This window comes from Cupressus sempervirens, chromosome 2 (genome assembly GCF_028749045.1).
Source record: "Cupressus sempervirens isolate cs-2001-9-10 chromosome 2, ASM2874904v1, whole genome shotgun sequence".
Classification (NCBI taxonomy): Eukaryota; Viridiplantae; Streptophyta; class Pinopsida; order Cupressales; family Cupressaceae; genus Cupressus; species Cupressus sempervirens.
In genome coordinates, this window is record NC_143119.1 from 300,163,350 (window position 1) to 300,179,104 (window position 15,755).

Sequence of the window (15,755 nt, forward strand, 5' to 3'; positions counted from 1 at the left end):
ATAGATAGTGGACACCCTTCACACCTTGAATGAGAATATTTTCAATTTGAGGGACTATCTAACTACAACTAGCCTTGAAAGAGATGCATAGCAGACCACAGAGCAAGGATTCAATCGGGATGAATTTTAGAAAGAGGCTAGTGACCAAGTGAATCAGGGGAACTAGATGAACACTCCTACTAGGATTCAGGAGGGCATGGCCAGTTAGAAGGACAATGATGCTACAAAAACCTTGTAGGCCATGGACATAGATGGCCACTAGTCTGTTCACCTGGCTTTTCTTTTTTGTCTTTGGCCTTTGTACTTTGGCTTCGGGCCTTCTTTTGTCTCTGGCCTTTTGTGGAAATTTTTTATTTGTTTAGTCTATTTCATCTCACTCTTTTTGCTGTAAAACTTTGGGTTTCAGGATCCTTGTAAAACTTGTTTTACTTAATCAAAAACATTGTGACACAAAGAATTGTAACCCAAAAACCTTCCAAATAGAAAGTAAAATGGGGGTAGGGATGTTACCCACAAACTTTAGTACTACAATATAAAGTTAGCCTATTAAAGCTTACATTGATCACTTCTAATGATTTTCCCTATTAGGAGCAATAAGGATTGCTAGATCCACCTTGTGAAAGGATTTACAAACATCCAATTAAGTATGCACTTGGTAAGGAGATTTAAAAAAGACTGTTAGGTCTACCTTGTTAAAGGATTTGACTAATCCACCTATTAGGATGAAACAATAGACAATCTCTAATCTGCAACTTGGTTTACTGAATGAGATTCCTTTATGTGCTAATCACCTTGCTACAATAGATATGACTTTGATGCTTCCTATACTATTGTAGCCTTTGTAATTTTCTCTCTACTTTTCTTTGATTACATTATCATTCCTTACTTCCTTACACTTGGATATGATACAATTCATGACATATATACCAATCCAATTACTTGAATGACAAAGTCAACCATAATACGAGTTACCACAAATATTAAAAAGTTGACCCACATGAAGACACTTGAGTTTTAAAGACTAAATCTATGAGGTTTTGATACTTAGCATCCACTATCAATGCTTGGAATCATTATACACTTGGTAGACATAGAAGCTCGGTCCATATTGATCAGTTCCAAGTAGTCTTGAACTCAATCTACACTACAGACTCAGTAGATACTGTGAAACTCATCATATAAACTGAGTCTCTTGATTTACATTGTATGACTCAATAAACACTATCATTTCAATCTTGGTATAAAATAAGTCTCTTGGTTAATACTAAGTGACTTGGTTAACATTGGACTTGCATCACATACACTGTGAACACTGCACAACTCATCTTACACTGGTAAACTCAAGATGAACTAAGATGCATAGTTTACACTACTGGTCTTCACTATAATTGTGACTATTTGTTAACCATTGAGATTTGTCCAAAGGACTTGGTAGAAACTGTAGAACTCAGTGACAACTGAAATACTTGTCAAACACTGATGGCTATACAATAAGCTTAGTAGATATATACAATCTAAATAAGTGTGTGTCACTAATAAAAAAATTGAATGATATGTCAACAATCTCCCCCTTCGACATTAGTGACTAAAATACTTATCAACCAAAACTAAATTCAAAAGTTTTCCTAAATACCTTTTATCCATCACCTTTTTATACTAGCTCAGTAGAGTATACTATTTTTGAGATTTTTTAAAATTGATTTTGTAAGGGATATATCTGTACATGGTAAGGTTCTTTCATTATACTATATGTCTTCTTGCTATAAACAACATATCTCTTTGTAAATATCTTACTCCCCTATTGATTTTACATGTTCTCCCCCATAACATATGTCTTGCATGTTCTCCCCCACAACATATGTCTTTCTCCATACATATATCTTTCTCTCCCTTTTTGAAATTAATGCCAAAGATGTATTCAATTTATTTACATAGTAACACCAAAATGAGGTTAAAAATCTAAATGTACCTTGAGAATGATCACCAAGGTGTTATCCCAATTTTCTTGCAGGACCTTGCATGTTTGAAGTGCAATTTGGACTTTTGCTAACAATTCTATTATATGATTTGTAATGGAGAAGTTATTGTCATGATTGAGAGTTTTTTAATGTACAATATGTTTTTGAAGTGCATCCATGATGGGAAGAATCATATTTTGTATATCTATCAATGTGGATCTTATCCTTGCTTCTTCTCTAAGAAATTTTGCCTGCATATCTGACAAAAATCTTATCTTTTGAAAATGCCCAGAGCTTGAACTAGGGTCAAGTTATAGCTGCTGAGTGCCAGCTTTCAAATCTTCATCTATTTTGGACAATTTGTCCTTTATTTCTTTAGTAAACTCAGAAACATCACATAGCTTTCCAAAGAGTGATGACACATTTGTACAAGATGCTTCTAAATTGCCCAATATTGTAGAAAGCTCTACTTGATAAATGTCTTTCTATTGAGCAATGTGCTCCAACACTTTATTATCAAAATTCTTCTCCACTTTTTGCACTAGATTATCTTTTCCCTCAGTATCTTCATTAAATTTCTAGACTATCTCTACTAGCTGATACAAAATTGGCTAAGAATAGTCAACCTCAATAACTATGGCCTCTACCAAAATGTTCTTTGCATCTTCAATTATTTTAAATTCCTTATCTCTCTCCTCTCTTAGTCTTTGTTGCTTAGCCTTCTTTTGGAGGAGTTCACCAAACAATTGCATTTGGTTTGGAGTAAGCTTGGAAATGTCCTAATTTGGGATTATAATATCCTCATCTAAATCAATTTCTTCCTCCAACTCTTTTCATTTAGTCAAAATTTTTGTGCTCAGTTGAACCTTGGGCTCAACTATCCTTACACTTTGCTTTTGTACTTAGAATAGAAACAATTGTAGACATGCTAGGACTAGATACAAAAATTGATACTATGCTTATTGAAGGAATATTTATAGAAACACTTGAAGAATCCAAAATTGATGTGCTCAAAACTAAAGTAGTCAAAACTAGTGTGCTCAAAACTGGAGTAGTCAACTTAGTTGATGAAGGAAGAGTTTATAGCTTGGTAGATGAAGTGGAAGTCACTTCTATCAATGATGTGCTGATCTGAGTAAGAGAAAAGAGTGATTGGATATTTGGATTGGTATTGGTGGTCACAATCAAACTTGTTGGGGCTATCTCCACACTTGATATTGTCATTGGTTTTCTTGGAGAGTGAGGAAGTGAGGCAGTGGCTGCTACAACTATCTTAACTAGATCAATCTCCTCACATCTTTCTTTTCTTCCTTGGTAGCCTCTTCTCCTTGATCTTCTTCATATTCTTCATTATCTAAATGAGTTTATTATTCAATATTTTCTTCTTCATCATTACCATCTTTAACATTAGCTAGAAAATCACTTGGTTTATGTAACAGAGAAATATTCTTCCAAGTGTTTGTTGCATTCCTTACAATATGCTCAATGTATTTAATCAAAACTAGAGAAGTATTAAACTTCATAGTCAATTCTTCTTCATTTTTCTACAATGACTCTTTTACCTCAACATTTGATATGCTTGGTATTAGTTGCCTCAAGGTTTTCCCATTTATGTCTTTGATAGTTTGCATGGAAAAATCCCATCTTGGCTTTATCTTTTCTAGCAAAATATTAGGGAACAAAGATGTAAGTTGGTCTGATGAGTATTTCCACTTACCCATTTTGTCCATCACTAGGTCTTCAATCTGCTTCTTTTCTTCCTTAGTCCTAGTCTCATATTTCAATGCTTTAAAGTTGGTTATGCTTACTCCTTCCTAAAGTTATTTTAGTCTATCTTGGAAGGAAAGTTGAGGTTTCCTAAATATAATATCTCCTTCTTCCTTGTCAAATTTCTTCCTTGAGGATCTCCTAGTGAAAAATATAGTGGATGGCTTTTGTGGCTTGGTGATAATCACCTTGCCTTTCTTCCTAATGGATTTTCTTCCTTAGATTTTTACTCATCATATACTTCCACATCCTCTGCTTCCTCACCTTCACCTTTTCCCTTAGTTTACAAAAGGATAGAATTGGTTTTCAATTTTGTAGTCCTCTTCTTTCCTTTGTTCACTACCTGAGGGAGCTTTAATTCAAGTTCAATCCTAGGTTTTCCTTCATCATATGTTCCAAAATATGTAGCCTTAGGATCAACTGGCTCATTTACAAGAGCTTCAATCATGTCTTTAGTTTCATCAATATTAACCTCATAACCAAGAGATTTTACCCACAGAGTTCTAGGTTTAATTTCCTAAATGTATACTTGTCACGATCCACCATGAAACATACATCATCTGTATAATCTTCAACTAGTTTCTTAGGGATTCAAAACCTATTGTTCATTTCCTCATTGAATGCATGAAAATAATTATCCAAAATACTATTGTAATTTTCATCCATTTCAACAATAAACTCATTTATTTGATATAATAGAAGCACATCTTTTCTCCAAACAACAGTGCCTTTTGAATGGAAGAATGTCTAAACATAAAAGAATAGACAAGTTGACAAGGAACCAAACTTACATGGGTTATTCTTCAAATTCCTTATGATTTCCATATTTTTGTTGAACTATTTTAACAATAGCTCAACAAGGTCGAATGATAAGTTGTTATTTACCACCTTGTATGCCAAGTCCACAACTTTAAATGACACACTGTTCAACTTGCTAGAGCTACATATTTTGTGCACAATGATGTGAATACCAAAATTCAATTCCACATCTAAAACAGTGCTGATTTTCATTCCTCTACAATCCCATTCTGCTAGGGTTTTCTTTTCAAGTTCAGCCTGACCTAGGGTTTTTGTCATTTTGGCCTTGGCTAGCATTAGGAGGCTAGTGATTTGATGAATCATTTTCTTTGTGATCAACACTAGTTGTTCCGACCACAACTAACCATTATGCACCCAACTGAGGATAAACCCAATCTATTTAACTTGAAATTCATGAGGTATGTGAGGGATGTGAGTTAACCCTTTGGTTTCTAGGTGTTGGTGCTCTGGTTTCAAAACTCCATTTACACATAGTTGGCCTAGGGCATCATCCATATCCAACATACCAATCTCTTGAATAACACATTTGAAATGAGTGTGAATATCATTGATCATAAGTACCTTTGGAGGGATTTGAGAATGCACTGCACTCGGATCTAGAGTTTTAGCAATCATAGGAGTGAGCTTAAAATCTAGTACATGCCATTCCACTCTAGGAACCAACATGTTAGATCCTCACTTAACCTTGCTACTGCTAGATGCCATCTTCACTTGGTAGGGTTTGAGGGAATTCAAAAACTTTCATTGGAAATTTTCTTAAATCGCTTGGAAGCTTTGAAGATCACACTTTCACAATAGCACTCAAAATTTCACAATAAGAAATAACTTTGATCTCATGCTTTTTGTTGAAATTTTACCATAAATGCTCAGTACAAAAGGTAGATCAATTGACATCATGTTGATAGACTATCATCCAGTATGCTTGCATTGAAAACAAGATGAAGTCTTCATGACTTGGTAACCATAAGCATCTTTATCACTCCTAAACTTTCTTGGTAGAGTTTGTGACCCAACCTTACTCGATAGAGAAGATAACTTGGTAGACACTTTTACTTAGTGATCCCTTTGTATCCTAAATACTGATTTGGATCATTTTTCTCTTTCAATATGGAATTGTTTTGGATATCTTCTTTGATAGCATAGTTTCAATTTTTCCTTTGAGAACTTGTAGACACTCAAAAATGGTTTGCATCTACAATTTCATCACTTCTTCATACTAATTTGTCCCATTTTCTCATTCTTCTAACTTTGATCTTTTGGCCAGATTGACCATATTTCATCATTTGTATCCCCTTTAACATCAATTTCATGTCAACTCAAAATCATATCAAATTAATTTGGAATCACCCCAAATCAACTCAAATTTACCCTAAATCAACCCAAAACATATCAAACGTCTCAAATCAACCATCATTTATCCACTCCTAGGCATTGTTGTGGCTTTCAGTGCCTTGGAAACCTATCAACTTATCAATCTTATCAATATGACCTTAGTACTGTCATTGCTCTCAGTGCTAGGTCAAACTATCATTCATGTCATTCAATCTTTGACATTGTTGAGGCTTTCAATGTTAGATCATGGCATCATCGACAATTTTAATAACATTGACAATGTCTGTCAATGTTATTATGATCAAACTTGTCGCATTGACAATGTTGGTTAAATGTTACATATCAACCAATTCATGTCATGTGTCCTTGGTATGTTATCAACTTCAATCAATCAATTTGACCATGGCTTTGGTCTACCTTTTTCATCATCTTATCTGATATCCATCATTGTCACATTTTTATCAAAGGATACGGTCGCATTCATTTAATCAATTTGGCCAATCATTTACTAATTTTCTCTATAGGATTAAATAACCCATAATTTAATCCTATTCTTTCTAATTATCATCCTCAATTAATTAATCTTATTAATTAATTGATTCATTATCTACAAACCATGGAAATTCTTAATTTCCCAAGTTCCATTTTCCATCATCAATTCCATTTTCTACTAATTCTTATTTTGTGGAATAAGATGATTTTTAATTCAAATATTCCATAAAATATTGCATCAACATGACACTTTGATATGACACCTCGTGGATTCTCCTTCGACACTTGGCTGAGACTTCTCATAATCAAATATTCTTATTCTCTTATGCATGTCTCTATTTGGCTTCTTTGTCATAGATTCTTGGCTTTAAGTGGGTTGAGGTGTCTTATGACGCGTCATAGATTCTCTTCCACATTTAGCCAAGTTTGACTTGCATGTGTCATAGAATCTCACAATTGGCATATTCTATCATATGCGTCATAGGAATCTCTTGCCACATTGCATATCTATGGGTGACAAATCCAATGCTCTCACCCTCCATGTCAATTATAAATTGGACACTCTTTCTCTCATTTTGGGTCCTTGAATGCTGGAAGGCTAAAGTTTTGAAAATCCAAATCTTTGAGTCTCTACTTCTTTGCATTTTGCATTCTTGCTCTCACATAAAATCAAACTTCAAGTATTCTCATGGCTTTATGCTATCATAGGCTCTTTTCTTCAATCGTGTGTGCACTATAGGCAAATTAGAGCTACAATCATTTGGAGAAGAAAGAAGGACATGGGAGCTACAAACAGAAAAGGGTGTTTTTAATTATGTTTTCTTTCTTTTGATTAGTTTGGCTTTCATGGTAGACTAGTGGGTGCTAATATATGTTGATTGAGTTTGTGATTTTCTCATAGTATGTTATGCATTTTAACCCATTTACTGGTCCTACATTTGGTGAACCCGATCTGAACATGCATATCTAACTTGTATTTTCTTGTTTTGTGCTTGCAGGTGCAAGGAAGGAGCCCACTTGGAAGGTATAACGACTATCTGCTCTTCCTTTTTACACCTAGATTAATTACGGGGTCCAATAAAATGCTCATATGCTGTTGTTTCATGCATTCTATTAGCTTGTTGTCCTAGGGCACACTCTGCTCTGTCAGGGCGCACTTGGGACCCCTAGGAGCAATTTTAGGAGCCCAAAAACCACCAAAACCTCTTTCTACTATTTCAAACTTACCAACTACACCCACCTATGCCCCAAATACATCATTGACATAGTCTGCACTATTTGGGCACACTTGGGAGTGTAGCTTTGAAAATTTTAGTTTTTGGGTCTTGACTAGGCACCCATTTCCCCACACCTTGCACCTGACTTCCCAATTGCACCCAACTGCACCCCAACTATGTCATTGATGTAGTTTACACTGTTTGGGCACACTTGGGGATGTTCAAAGCCATTTTGGCCTTCTGGGGAGCAATTTGCACTATCGAAGCACACCTAGGTTCATAGTAAGCACATGCACTAATCAAAATTTGCATTTCAAGCTCCTATCACTCTCTAGGACATAGATTAGGTGATTTTGTGTTACTAATGGTCTATTTGTAGCATGTGGTGATCATTGGATGAAGACATGATCATAAAAAACTACTAATGTGTGCTTTGTATGACGTTGTCGAAGAATTTGTGTGTCTTTCAAAACTATGTGTGTGGATTTACTAGATTAGATAACATTTTGTTTGGTGCTTAAAAAGAACCTTTTTCTTTTTTGCCTGGCATGTCTACAGTGTTAAATCCCTAGGAGTTGCATTGGACGTATCCTCTACCCTCACCATTCGTGGATCTTGGGTGTAAGAGAAATTTGTGTAACTTCTATAAGAGGCCTGCCTTGGACCAAGATACTCGATATTGGGTATGCTAGGGGACGACCTCAAAGCGATAACGAGCCAAAGCCAAGTCAACGTTCTAGCCACTATATAAAATTCAATTATGGTGAAAGTTGTGTCAACGGTATTGTTGCGTGATAGCTCTCCTCTAGTACCCTTGTGGTGCATCAAACCCTGATTCTCAGGGCTGGGAGACCTTTTGCGAAATTTTATCATTAACTTGCCGAACGAAATGCCCTTACTAAAAACCATGTTTTAGTGGCCAAAATTCTTTCTATCCACTAGCTCAAGGGGTCACCCAATCTCGTGAAGACATCCTACATTCTCGTGGTCCTTAGTAGAGGCAATAGTCCCTTGGGAAGTCATGCCCCTTGGGAAGAAGATCTTGGTAGCCCTAAGAAGTGAGTGTGCTATAAGGGGGAGCTTGTGGTGCCAAGATCTTAGGTTGTCTGCTCTGGATAAGTGCGGATGAACTTCGATTCAGGTAGAAATTTAGTGGATACAGTCCTTGATGAGTCTAAAAAATGCCTTTATTTTGTTATGTTTAAGATACTTTATGATTCTCTATTCATCCTTGTTTTAACATTTATAAGCTTATGTTTGATAAACCTTTGATGATTTATGAGGTAGAAAAACTATGTCATCCTTTGCCTAAATTATATGTAATATGCAGTATTTCATATAAATATCCAAATGTGCATTCTTATGCTTGAATTTAGTTTGATGGATGTTTATTTACAAACATGTTTTATATCATAGCTAACCTAATGATAAGGATTAAAGGATGAGTGAAAGAATCCAAAAGTTGGTTGCTGACAATGTTCAAGGAGAAATGAGCATCAAGGAATAACCACAAAAAGGAAGTTATAACCACTCCAGGAAACATGGCAGTGAATAAGGAGGAGTTTTTACAAGCCATTACCTTCTCTACATTTATGTTGTAACAAGTGGATGCCATGACTTCATTGCTCCCTCCTCAATTCCATTATCCTTCCTTTCCGCTTTTAGTTGTTCTCCTATATTCTCTCCTGTGGACTTAACTTAGGATAGTTACTTTTCTATTATGTAATAAAGAGTAGATTCCCTATATATGTCAGAATCGACTCCTGTGTGTGAAGTTTTTTAGTTTTTAGTTTTTGGTTTTGATAAGTTTTATCGAGTAAGAGGAAACACTGATTCACAGTTTATTGCAGTTGTGTTTTACAATTCTGAATTATGTAATGACTAATTAATAAAATGAATTAGTTCTCTTTAGTTTCTATCCTGTGTTGGTAGATTAGAGAAGCCAACCAAGGGGGCCCACTTGGACGGTGGATTAGATTAGAATAGAATAGATTCATTTTACTAAGCATTAGCACTATTTTAAATAAGACATAGCTAGTTAATTCCTTCCTATAGCATCACACTTCATGAACGTTCCTGCAGCATCTGCGAAAACAGTCTAATGGATGAGTCAAGATGGAATCTCTGTTATCTTGTCATTGTGTTTTCAACATTCATAGATTCAGTAGTTTCCTTTCAATAGCAATAGTGTAGTTTCCTTCCCTTGCATTTTTACTTTCTTGCAGCACAAGCATAATGACTCATCAAGGTACCTAGTGCACATACTATGCTAACCGTTTCAAGTATACATCCCTGGGTTGACAATCTAAATGCACCTCATGGTAGGGGAAAAGTAGTCCTTAGCTTGAATAGATTATTCCTAAGCCAGGCCTAACACATGACTATGGAACACCTATTGTGATGCAGTTCATTTTTGGTGCCATTTCTAGGGATGGTGTCAAGCTAGGAGCATTTTTGAGTCATAGTTTTTAGATTAAGTTCTTTTTACCAGTATGAAAATTTTAGTTGCATGCATTGAAGAGGAAGATGATGAGATGAATATGGTAGATTTCTTCCATAGGGATCTGTTAATTTGAATGAAGAAGTTGAAGAAGAAGTTGAGTTACCCTTTGAAGAAGCAAGTCCTATTTTCCCCATAGTATCATCATCAAGAGTTGAATCCCTAGATATATCTGGTCTCCATCCCTTCACGAAATATTGACCAATTTTCTTGATAACACTACCTCAAATCCACCAGTTGTTAATCACCTAGTGCCTAACCTTTCTTTTCAGCAGCAACCTCATAATCCAATTCCACCAGTCATGGCACAACCCACTTTTCCATTTCCACTTCCAAGTCTCATAACCAATGCCAATCTCAAGAATATACCTCCCACTGCTCTTTCAAAGTTCTATGGCCTTGCAACTGAAGACCCTGATACCTTCTTGCTTGAGTTTGAAATCCTTTGTTGTATTTTTGACTACAACATTGATGCCCATAAGCTTAAATTATTTCTAGCCACATTGAAAGAATCATCTTTACGATGGTTCATGGGCTTAGGAGCCAATGCAGCTGTAAATTGGGATGAAATGCAAGCCTTGTTTTTGGAAAAATATAAAGAATATTGCAAAGCATCTGGCACAAGAGGAGATGATATATTAAGGATATCACAGAAGGAGGAAGATACATTAGAAGACTATGTTTCTCAATTTTTATATACACTACAAAAGAATCCTTAGCACACATTGTCTGAAGATTCCCAAAAACTAGTCTTTCTAAGAGGAGTGAATGAAGACTATTTGGAAGCATTGGACTTGATGGCTAGTGGAGATGTATATCAAGATCAATGGGATGGCCTCAAAAAGATATGTTAGAACTACTCAAGGTCAACCATGAAGAAAGGTTGAGGACCCCATTCTACGGTTACAAAAGGAATTAGTCAAGGCATTTCAAAACTTGAAATATCCAATTTGTTGTCAGATTTCAAACAAGACATTAGTAATAATGTCGCTACATAGTTGGACACAATGACTGCAAAGAAGAAGCAAGCAAAGGCTAAGTTACAACTAGTTGAGTACTGTCCTCATTGCCGAAAGCAAAAGAAAGATTGCTACTGTAAATTGGTTGCAACCATGGAGAACCAACATCTTCTAACTGAATATGTAAAGATAGATGGGGATGATGAAAAAGTATTCTTTGTTTCTCAACACTGACCATGGGCTCAACATCAAGGTATGCCTCAAGACCCCTTGCAAAATTCAAATTTATATGGTAATCAATGGCAAAACCACAATACCCAAGGTCCTCCATAAAACCAACCCAATTGGAATAATGCTGGGCAAAATAACCCACAATAGTCTCAATGGTCTCAAAATTTCCAAAAACCTTGGCCTAAACAATAGAATAACCAATGGCCCTAGAACTATCAAAACCAATGGCAACCACCCCAAGGGAATTGGCAATCTCCAAACCAAGGGAACTGGCAATCTCTAAACCAATGGAAGGGATCTCAACAATGGCCTAACCAAAATACTGGTGTTTCAAAATTACCCCCTCGAGCTCAACAACCTACTTTAATGCTACCACCTACAAATAGTGGACCTCAAAAGCAAACAAAGCTACTTGCACAGCCTTAGCCAAATCTAAATAGCAAACCACAACAACCCATGTATAGTACTAATACCCAACAGTACCCTGCTTATACTCTAGATGTCGCAGATATACATTTGAGATCTGGAATGACCTTACCAGCACCAAGGCCACCTCTTATAACTGAAGTATCAGACTCTCCTGTAGCATCAAAACCTTTGGTTGATGAACTTTTTGACCCAACTAATGTTACCATACCAATACCAGACCAACCAGCAGTAGACCCTCCTTTTCCAGACCAACTAATACAAAAGGAACAAAGCAAGGAACAACCCTTTGATATTGTTAACCAGTTGAAGAATATGCATGTCTGAATACCTTTGTTTCAAGCTATTAAGGACATTCTTGCTTATGGAAAATCTATAAGGGAAGCCTATCTAAAGAAACCTAGAAGGAAGAAGAAGGATCCTACCACAGTTCATGTTGTTGGACATTTAGCTAATATCATGTTAGGAAGAGTGATTACACCAAAATATTCTGACCTAGGGAGTCCAGTAGTAAGTTTCATCATCAATGGTCAATTTATTAAAAATGCCTTAATAGATTTGGGAGTTGCTATAAATGTGATGACTAAAGAAACCATGAAGAAGTTACAAATAGAAGGATTAAGGCCCACACCAACTATTCTACAGCTTGCAGATAGTTCCACTATCACTCCTAATGGAATGATAGAAAATATTGTTGTGACCTTAGATTCCCTAGAATATCCTGCAGATTTCATGATTTTGTCCCCTAAAGTAAACCTATCTAGCTATCCTATCATTCTAGGTAGGCCATGTTTGGGCACAGCTAATGCAAACATAAATTGCAGATCATGGAATATGACCATATAATATGGCCAAGAAACCAAGCAATTTGATCTATATCCTCCTGCACAACCATTACTAGATTTGAGTACATCTTTTTGGCCAAATTTAGGAGATGAAGAAGAAGAGATAAATTCCATAGTACAACTTATGATGTTACATAGGCAATCTTTTCTAAAGTTGCAAGAAGAAGATTCAGTAATCCAGAGCATCCTTACCAACACCTGTGTGGTAGGAAAAGATGTGTCTGAAAGCTCTATATTAGAATTGATTGCATATGAGGAGTGTGATACAAGTTGTACTTTACTTAAGGAACCTAAAAATCTTTGTTCATTACTTCCCTGTGAAGTAGAAGGAAGCCCAATCTCTAAAACTGCTATGGTAGAATCCACTATTCCTATTGAACTGAGTAAAGGCCATAAACTGCATGTTAACCCCAAATTGACATCCGTACAGATGGAACAATTAAAAGAATTGCTTCAAAAGAATGAGAAGACTTTTTCTTGGGATTATGATGATATGAAAGGATTAAGCCCTACACTATGTACCCATAGGATATACATTAATGAAGGTTGTCTACCACTTCGTCAACCTTAGAGGAGGATAAATCCAAGCCTCAGAGAAATAGTCAAAACAAAATTGCAGAAACTGGTTGATGCTGGCTTTATCTATCCTATATCTGATAGTAAATGGATATCACCACTGGTTATAGTACCTAAGAAAGGAGGAAAATGGAGAATTTGTGTAGATTATAGGGAGTTGAATAAGGCTACTAAAAAGGATCATTTTCCTTTACCCTTCATAGATCAAGTTTTGGATACACTAGCTGGAAAAAAGTACTTCTCCTTTTTAGATGGATACAGTGGCTATAATCAAATTAGTATTGCTCCTAAAGACCAAGACAAAACTACATTTACCTGTCCATGGGGTACTTTTGCATACTCTATTTTACCATTTGGTCTTTGTAACACTCTTGCAATGTTTCAACGGTCTGTAATTAGTATTTTTGTTGATATATCACATGATTGTATGGAAATCTATATGGATGACTTTACAACATTTGGAGTTACTTTTGAAGAAGCAATGATAAATCTTGAAATTTTTTTGGTAAGATGTCAAGAACATAATTTGGCACTAAATAGTGAAAAGTGTTTCATGCTCATGCAAGAGGGTGTGGTTCTCGGTCATTTCATATCTACTGTAGGTATACAAGTAGACCCAACTAAAATTGAGGTAATTCAAACATTACCTAGACCCACTAAATTAAAGGATGTCAAATCTTTTTTGGGACATGCTGAATATTACAGATGTTTTATAAAAGATTTCAATAAAATAGCCAGTCCCTTGTATAAGTTGCTTACAAAAGAAGCTGAATTCAAATGGACACTTGAGTGTGATAAAGCTTTCCTAAAGCTTAAGCAACTTTTGACCACAACCCCAATTTTACAAGGTCCTGATTGGAACCTACCTTTTCACATATATACAGATGCTTCTGATTATGCCATAGGAGCAGTTTTAGCACAAAAACACTCAAATCTTGAGAATGCCATTTATTATATTAGTAAGAGTCTTCATGGTCTAGAACTGAATTACACAGTGACTAAAAAAGAATTGTTAGCAGTAGTCTATGCTCTAAATAAATTTTGGCATTACATTACAGGTTATCCTAACTATGTTCATACTGATCATGCAACAATCAAGTATATCATGAACAAACCTGCTATAACTGGTAGGTTAGAAAGATGGTTACTCTTGTTACAAGAATTTGACATAACCATAGTAGATAAGCCTGGAAAAACAAATGCCGTAGCTGATTATTTGTCAAGAATCAATCATCATGATACTAACACTACTCTAGTAGATGATGCATTTCCAGATGAACATTTGTTTCATATTGCTGTTAAAGTTCCATGGTATGCAAATATTGCTAACTACATTGTAACTAATAAGACACCAATGCATTTTTCTTATAAGGAAAGAAAGCTGCTCATATAGAAAAGCTTCCATTTCTCATGGATGGATAGTTTTTCCTTCTATATTGGACCTGATCAAGTTATGCGCAGATGTGTAAGAGAGGATGAGACATATGATATTTTGTATGCATGTCATAATGAGCCCTGCGGAGGACATTTTGTAGCCAAAAGAATAGCTTTCAAAATGTTAGCCACTGGTTACTATTGGCCTACCCTTCATAAAGATGTAATCAACTATACAAGGAAGTGTGACCAATGCCAAAGAATGGGTTGCCCAACCAAAATAGATGAAATACCTTTGAACCCTCAAATGGTGTTAACACCATTTGACAAATGGGGAATGGACTTCATCGGTCCTATTGATCCTCCATCTAATGGGAAGACTTATGTTCTTGTTTGTACTGACTACCTAACCAAATGGGTTGAGGTTAAGGCTATGAAACATGCCCGTGATAAAAAAAGTTGCTGAATTCCTATATGAAGAGATTTTTACATGTTATGGAGTTCCTAAAGAATTAGTTATTGATCAAGGCACACAGTTTAGTTCTAACCTGATTTCAAAATTGATGAAATAGTATAGCATCAAGCATCACAGATCCAGTCCTTATTATCCACAAGCCAATGGACAAGCAGAAGTTACCAACCATGAGCTAGAAAATATTCTAACTAAAATAGTCCATTTGCATCGTCAGGATTTGACCAACCAATTACAAGAAACTATTTGGGCTTATAGAATAACTTGGAAAACCACTACTGGATTCACACCATTTGAGCTTTTGTATGAGAAAGTGGCAATTCTTTCAATTGAATTTGAACACAAGACTTTAAGAACAACCTTGACCTTAGATATTGATCTTTTTGTAGCACAAAGAGAACATCTCCTGCATCTTAATTCCTTGGATGAAATGCGCAAGACTACTTTAGAACATACTGAACTGGTGCAAAAATAGAGAAAATATTGGCATGATTCTCATATCCTCAACAAACAGTTCAAAGCTAGTGACTGGGCATTATTGTATGATTCCCACTTCAAGGATATGCCAAGGAAGCTGCAGACGCGATGGTTAGGACCATATAAAATCATCCATGTCTTTCACAATGGAACAATTACTAACCACAATTGATGATATGCCTTTCAAAATGCTAATCAATAGTCATCGACTTAAACATTACAAATAGCCTCAAACAAAAGCCGAGTTCATGCAACAGTTTGAACAACTGGATCCAACAATAACTCAAGTATCTCTTCCTGCAGCCGAAGG